We start from the raw sequence: 8,765 nt of genomic DNA, 5'->3' as shown, positions 1-8,765 counted from the left end.
GGAGAAATTCGAAATCCTCCATAAGTTCTTACACTGATGAGCCGATTGGATACAGGGATTTTATTATCCAGAATTCTAAATTCAGGGATTTTACAACCTAAAACCTGGATTTTATAAGCTAATACATGGATTTTATAAGCTAAAACCAAGGTTTTAAATTTGACTGAAATCCAAAATTCCAGACCTAAATTTCAGGTTTTTGTCAACCCCAAAACCAAAATTTGGTAAACTCGAAACGTTACAAAATTTCGGTCCGAAACTTAAGGAAAATCTCCAAAAAAATCTGGATTTTATTCTTTATTTAATATTTTCCCGAAATTTCAGTAGAAATTCGTTCAAAATTTTTACGAGATAAAATATTATTTTATTTGATTTCGTTAGATTTGGTTCGAAATTTCAAAATTTCGGCTGAATTTTTGGTTTCGGTGAGGAACGGAAACGCATTCTGAAACCGAAATTTGAAACATTTAAACCTAGATTGTATATTTTAAGGATTGTAAAATCTAGATTTTTGGTTACAAAATCCAACTTTTAGTTTGTAAAATCAATGATTTTACAATCTTGAATTATAAAATTCATATGATTGTATGAAACCTTTGCATGTCTCTCAAGTCACATAAAAACCTTATTTGATCTCTCAATTAAGTGACATTGTGGGATCCGATCTCGAGGTGGACGGCGGGATGGGACCCCGCTGCCTCTCGATCTCCACATGAGTTGGATAGCTCCGCAGTCGCTCTCTCAGATAATGCCCTCACAGCATGAGTCCAGGGCATTCAATACCACTTGATTCGGAGTAAGAACTCGGAACCCAGTCGTACCTGACTGTAACGTCCCCACACAGATCCAAGGATCTAATGGGAAGCTGAAAAGAAGAATTGCCATCCAGGATTAGGCCTGGAACCTATAAAGTACTCTGTGCAATGGATAACCAGAAAAGGAAAGAGTTCGTGCCTGGTTACGAGTGGAGAAGGTGTTAGGCACCCCACTTGCCCGAGGAACTTGGTCTCTTAAATCACTTTTATTAGTTTTGAAAATTTTTGGGCAAAAACAGGTAATGGAAACCTACATCCCCAAGAAGAACGACATATCTACAGCATGCACGGCCCGCGGATGGGCAATCACATCCACAAAACAAAGGGAAAAAACATCCATGACCTAAGAAGGGTTGATATTAGTATCACCTGACATTAGAATGGATACTAGAATCCGCCATCTCCCCTTCTCAATATACAGGCCATATACATACAGAATATGTCAAATAAATCCTCACATCACTCATGGGGAGGCGAAGAAGACTAGTGCCAATCCAATATCAGATAACCGTTATACCTGTCTCCACTAATTCTAACTCATCACATCTAAGTAAGCGGTAAACAATCACATGCATAATACAACTAAGTAGATAAGCAAATAAATGAGCAGATATCAACAAATAATGATAAAAGCAAATAGGCAGATAGCAATAATGATAAAGAATTACAGCTAAGCATGTAATCAAGACAGAATAAACAAGTAACCGCTACAGCTAAGCATGTGAATAAGTATGCAATCAAAGCAAGGAAGAGATAAATAATATTACAGCTAAGCATGTAATCAAAGCAATAAGAGCATACCGATAATGCTACAACTAAGCATGTGATCAAAGCAATGAAAGATCATATAATGCTATAACAAAGCATAAATTAACACACGATCAGAGCAAAGCTATGCTAAACATGTCAAAATACAAGTCAAAGAATAAAAGAATCACTAAAGGGGTTTGCGAAAGAAAAGAGGCTTATAGGCTCGAGAGAGCAATCATCCTTACTTACAGCCTGTGTCCAACGAAATTAACTCTCATAAGAGCGTTGACTTCAAAGTGCCGGCAACAACATCATTTTCTTCCTTATTATTTGTTGAAAACTGTTTTTTCTTAGGTTTTTGAAAACCGTTTTATTAACTTTGAAAACAAGTTGTGAAAAAGATTTTTGTTTGAAGATTAGAAATGATTTGAAGAATTTTGCTTTAAAAGGTTTAACAAGATTTGTTTAAAAGGTTTGACTGGACTTGGGAGGACCCAAGCTGCCTACGTACCCTGTAAAAAGGGATCAAGCCAACGTAGTTCTGAAACAGCTATTCGAAAAACAATTTTAGTATTTTTTTAGCCTTTTTTGTATCTTTTAGATTTTTCAATGTCTTTATTATTTTAAGTGTTTTCACCCTTTCAGCTAAAGGGAACCTATAAGACCACACCACGTGATCTACAGCCTGGTGGAATGTCAACGCTAAGGACAGAATCCCTAAAGACTAAAGGGAAATCCCTGAACAAGTGAACTAGAGTCCCAAAGTGAATGATATGATGATCCCAAGAAGGTGAATAAACTGAGCTAATCTCTAAGTGATGGAATTTCTAAGCTATAGGACAGACTCCTAACTAAAGACAAACTCCTAGACTAAAGGACATACTCCTAAGCTAAAGGACAGACTCCTAAGCTATGACCCTAAGGGGAGTTATTAATAAGACTAAAGCAAGTCTCCGAGAAGAAGATGAGATAATTATAATGCTAGTGAGACCGGGCAAGTCTCCTAGACATAGAGATAGGCTCCAAGTAACCTTATCATTGCCTTGGCAATGATAAATAGGATAGTTAAATGAAAGAGTTAGTCCATAATTAGTAAGGAAAATGTTCTAACATGAGGCTGGGCAAGTCTCTTAGGTTTGACTTGCTAACGAGACTAAGATAGTCTCCTAAAGGGGTGGCTCCATGTGTCCATATCATCGCCCCCGCAGTGATAAATAGGAATAGGATATCTAAAAGACTAAATTGGTCTTTAACGTAGTAGGCGAATAATAACTATTGGGACTCAGTTAGTCTCGTAAGTGTGACTTTAGTGAGACTTAGCAAAGTCTCCGAAAGGTGTGACTTGCTAACGAGACTAAGATGGTCTCCTAAAGGGGTGGGCTTCATGTGTCCATATCATCGCCCTTGCTATAATACTAAAAAACTGGGTTCGGCTTCTAGAGGATGAAGAAGCGATAATAGGCCTTTTCATTGCCCCTTTTGTTCCTTTAGAACATCAAAATCATGATCAACCATCTATAAAGTTCAATCCTAAAAACCTACACTATCCTTGCACTATTCACCTACACACCTTGAAACCAGAATTCAAAACTAAAATTAAAACACATCTCTCTTCCATCCTCCCTTGAATAGGAACATTCAATAAATCCAGACGGCTTCAACTTTAGCCATTTCTATCAAGTATAAACTTTGGAATTCCTAGGCAAACCAAATTTAGACCCGGGGAAGAAAGAATTAGATTTCCACAAGCTTATAAGGTGGAATATGGTAGATTTCATTGCACACTAATATCATGATGTACCATAAATGTTCAACCATAATATCAACAGTATTACCTTTTTTTGGATGTTGTGACAAGTGTGTGGCCTTAGAGATCATTATAATTATCAACATTTCCTTACCCAAACACTAGCTTTTTCTGGTCTTGAGCTTCTGGAAACTCACTGAAGTCTTTTTTATTTCCAAATATTAGCCATGCTGTTTCAGTTCTATTGTCCTATGATAATAATATTGCCTCAAGAACTATACCTCAGCCATACTGTAAGCCCAATGGTTCCCACCTTGGCATTCCCATCTTCTTTTGATGATTCCAATACACAAGTGATTTTATATCACTAATGTGTTTGAATGTATAAGTTGTAGATCTTGAGTGTGTAAAGACAAGATTGCTTGGATTGAGGCCAAGAAGCTCTTATTGGACCACATTCGGAAGGCCAAAGTCGTCGGAAATCCAAGACTCTAGAAGACTTGAAGCATTGCAAGTGAAGACCATTTTAAGTCTTTTTTAGTTTGTAATTGATCCAATCCTAGGTTAGATTTTTAGAGGCATAAATAAATTAATCTCACACACCCTAAATGTTTAAGTGATTGTGCTTGTGGTGTTCCAACACTTTGGAACCCTCATAGCAATCCCAACTTGGTGTAGAGTTGGAAGCCCAGAAACATGAATTGAAAATCTGCTGCACATTGGCTTCTCGGAACTGAAATCCTCGGAGCTTCGAGATTTGGTCCAGTAGCTTTTTTCCAACTTTTGTTTGTATTCCCAGAACTCCGAGAGAAATTCTCGGAACTCCGAGGAATTTCTCGGAACTCCGAGACCACTACTTCGTGAAGAAAAAAGAGCCGTTGGTGTTTTTGTCAGAATTACCACTATGCCACCAAACGGTCATATTTTGGTTCTTCTATATATGTGGGCATTCTAAACTTCACAATTATCATTCCTAACACTCAAAAACTCTATTTGAACATCCTAAGAGTGATTTAAGCTTGTTTATGCCTCTCATCCTCTAAGATTTGGATTTGGATCATTAGGCTCAAATTTGTACATCTTCTACAAAGTTTGTAAACCGTTGTGAGGGATTTTTTATTCTTTCTTTCTTTATTCTAAAGATTGTATTCGGGCGAGTGTTCAGAGAAGCGGAGCCCACTCTCCGTGGTGAAGATTGCCACCAAGGTTAAAAGCAATTGGAATTGTAATCGGCATCGATCTTCGCCGAAGTTAAGAAGATCAAATAGTGAAGCCGTCAACGGGTTTGGTTGGTGGAGTGGAGTAGGCCTCGCGTTGGAGGACCGAACCACTTTAAATCTCGGGTGCATTCTCTCTTATCTCTTGCTCTATATTTTGCATTTCACTTAGGATTTAACTTGTGTGCTTAATTTTTATTTTGATCTCTTAAATCTTCAATTTTGGGTTAGAGTTTTTCAAAAGATTAAAACTTGTTAGTAACCTAAATTTTACCTCCTCATAGTTGCCATTAGAGTAAGTACTCGGGCCTACCCTTAGAATTTCACTTGGTATCAGACCTTAGGCTCTTAAAAGATTTTCTTTTCTTAAAATCTTTGGTAAATTTTTTTAAAATTTTAACAAGGGAAAGATCATAAGATCGTTGGCAACTTTCTATTTGTGAAATGGCAAATATAAATGGAACCGGACTTCCGGAAGGCCATTCCACAACTAGACATCCCTTCTTTGATGGGTTCAACTATGGACATTGGAAGACAAGGATGCGCATCTTTCTTCTTTCGATAGATGTGGAGCTTTGACAGATTGTTGAAAATGGATACACGTTGCCTTCCAAACCATTTGAAGAATGGAATGTTGTAGAGAAAAGGCATGCAAATTTAAATTACAAAGCCATAAACTCTTTGTTTTGCGCCTTATCTACGGAGAAGTTTAATAGAGTAGCTCTTTTTTATTCCGCCAAGGTTATTTTGGATACTCTTGTCGTTACCCATGAGGGAACATCACAAGTTAAGGATTCCAAAATAAACTTGTTAAAGAGCAAATATGAAATGTTTAGAATGGGTCAAAATAAAGTATTTCCGAAATGTATACCCGATTTTCTAAAATTTTAAATGAATTCGCTAATCTTGGTAAATCTTATCCTACTGATGAGCTTGTGAGTAAGTTTCTTAGGTCACTTCCTCCACATTAGGATCCAAATGTCACCGCCATACAAGAATCAAAGGATCTCAAGACGCTAACTATGGAGGAGCTTGTAGGATCTCTTATCACTCATGAGATGCTCCTCACTAGCTATTAAGAAGAGAAGAAGCTGAAAGAGAAAGAAAAAGAAAGTCGATCTCTAGCTCTAAAGGCCTCCAAGACGGACTCATCATCCTCAAATGAAGCGGATAGTGATGAGGAAGAAGCGTTACGAAAATATAAAAGCTTATGGAGAAAGAAGCATAAAAAGAATAAAACGAAGAAGAAAGAAGAAAGTGAAGTAGAAAGAGGATTAAGGTGTTACAATTGTAAGAAGACGGGACATAAAAGACCGGAGTGTCCACTTCTCAAGTCATCTTCCTCGAAGTACAAGGGAAAGAAGGATTGGAAGAAGAATAAGGGTCTCGTCGCCGCTTGGGATGCTTCAAGCACGTCGGGCAAAAGTTCAAGCGAAGGGGAAGATAAAAAAGATGATCTTTACTTCATGGCACTCACCCATGAAGATGAGGTAAATTCTAACCCATCTTGTAATCAAGAAGTGATAGTGGAAACATATCTTATGATGAATTGTGCATAACCTTGCATTCTCAAATTTTAAAAAATAAAGATCTTAAAAAATCTATTTCAAAATTAGAAAATGAACTTGATATTTTGAAAAATGAGTCATCTTCTTCCATATCTAAATCTCAAGCACAAATTGAAAATTTTAAACTTGAGATTAAAACCATTAAGGGTTGTTTGGATGAGAAAACTTGCCAAATTGCTAAACTCCAAAATGTGGCAAGCTCTTCCAAATCTTATTAAGATGACACTAATGATTTTCTAAATCAAATAACCCATCTTCATAATGAAAATGAAAGGTTAAGATTATGTCTCCATGGATTCCTAAATGGTAATAAAATTATTGACATAATCTTGAAGAAAGCTAGTCATAGACCTAATCACGTATTATAAGATAGGACTAGTCTATCTAACCCTCATGTTAGATGCCATTATTGTGGAATCAATGGTCATTACCAATTCCAATGTGCATATAAGATTAGGGATAGTAGTGGAACCAAGAAATCTTGGGTTCCCAAAGCCCCCATATGATTATCTTCATATGTGTATTAGATTCGGGGCTTGCACTTGAAATTGAATATCTTTTTATGATTATTTAATTATCTCCTCTTATGTTGAATAAAAACTCTAAATAGGGGGAGTTTTATGTTTGTCTTTTTTCTTGAAAAATGGGGAGCTTAAAATTGTAAATTACAGCTCTTTGATTTTCTTTTACCCCATCTTTTTGATAGATGCCAAAGGGGGAGAAGAATCTAGTGTAAGGAAATATATATGTGCTTTTATTGGAAAATCTCTTGTGCTTGTCATCTTCAAAAAGGGAGAGATTGTAAGCCCAATGGTTCCTACCTTGGCATTCCCATCTTCTTTTGATGACTCCAATACACAAGTGATTTTACATCACTAATGTGTTTGATTGTCTAAGTTGTAGATCTTGAGTGTGTAAAGACAAGATTGCTTGGATTGAGGCCCAGAAGCTCTCATTGGACCACATTCGGAAGGCCAAAGTCGTCGAAAATCCAAGACTCTAGAAGACTTGAAGCATTCTAAGTTAAGACCATTTTAAGTCTTTTTTAGTTTGTAATTGATCCAATCCTAGCTTAGATTTTTAGAAGCATAAATAAATTAATCTCACACACCCTAAATGTTTAAGTGATTGTCCTTGTGGTGTTCCAACACTTTGGAACCCTCATAGCAATCCCAACTTGGTGTAGAGTTGGAAGCCTAGAAACATGAATTGAAAATCTGTTGCACATAGGCTTCTCGGAACTGAAATCCTCGGAGCTCCGAGATTTGGTCCAGTAGCTTTTTTCCAACTTCTGTTTGTATTCCCAGAACTCCGAGAGAAATTCTCGGAACTCCGAGACCACTACTTCGTGAAGAAAAAAGAGGCGTTGGTGTTTTTGCCAGAATTACCACTACGCCACCAAACGGTCATATTTTGCTTCTTCTATATATATATATGGGCATTCTAAACTTCACAATTATCAATCCTAACACTCAAAAACTCTATTTGAACATCTTAAGAGTGATTAAAGCTTGTTTATGCCTCTCATCCTCTAAGATTAGGATTTGGATCATTAGGCTCAAATTTGTACATCTTCTACAAAGTTTGTAAACCCTTGTGAGGGATTTTTTGTTCTTTCTTTCTTTATTCTAAAGATTGTATTTGGGCGAGTGTTCGGAGAAGCGGAGCCCACTCTCTTCGTGGTGAAGATTGCCATCAAGGTTAAAGGCAATTGGAATTGTAATCGGCACCGATCTTCGCCGAAGTTAAGAAGATCAAATAGTGAAGCCATCAACGGGTTTGGTTGGTGGAGTGGAGTAGGCCTCGCGTTGGAGGACCGAACCACTTTAAATCTCGGGTGCATTCTCTCTTATCTCTTGCTCTATATTTTGCATTTCACTTAGGATTTAACTTGTGTGCTTAGTTTTCATTTTGATCTCTTAAATCTTCAATTTTGGGTTAGAGTTTTTCAAAAGATTAAAACTTGTTACTAACCTAAATTTTACCTCCTCATAGTTGCCATTAGAGTAAGTACTCGGGCCTACCCTTGGAACCTGGCTGAGACCTTAACCTATCATAGGGTGGAATTTGGGGCCTTAATTCATTGATTTTGTAGGGTTTTCTATTGCACAAGGAGGTTTAGGGCCCGGTCAAAATGGGGTGTCTACAAAATGAAAATTATGAATTCAGATATTTGAATGGGATCTTAACCAAAATGAACACTAGCTTAGTTAACTATTCTTAAATAATGGTATAACTCCTAACATGATCATGCTGATCATTAGGAATTTGAAACAGTAAAAGATAGCCTTGAATACTTACATGTTAATCCTTGGAATTTGAACCACCTTTCACTTCATGGTAATCCTTCAGCAATTAACATGATCATTAGGAAAGAATGAACCTATTTCCTCATTAGAATATGATGATGCAAATACCAATGGCCTCCAAAGAAAAGAAAGATCACACACAGACCTCAAATGAACAGGGTAATACATTATTCAAAGTATACTGAGCAAATTCGTAGTAGTATTGAACTAAGAAATAACCATGGATTCACCCAATTTCTCATCTCATCAATATGTCTGGTCATTAAATTGTTAAGCAAAACTAATCACTATCAACCATCAAAGCATGGATAGGGGAAATGTATGCAATCATTAAAAAAATTATTTAGACCTACTAACAA

Source organism: Tasmannia lanceolata, unplaced genomic scaffold (genome assembly GCF_043159265.1).
Source record: "Tasmannia lanceolata isolate RefF3 unplaced genomic scaffold, GAP_Taslan_0.1 ptg000037l, whole genome shotgun sequence".
Classification (NCBI taxonomy): Eukaryota; Viridiplantae; Streptophyta; class Magnoliopsida; order Canellales; family Winteraceae; genus Tasmannia; species Tasmannia lanceolata.
Note: the sequence above shows the minus strand (reverse complement) of the source record.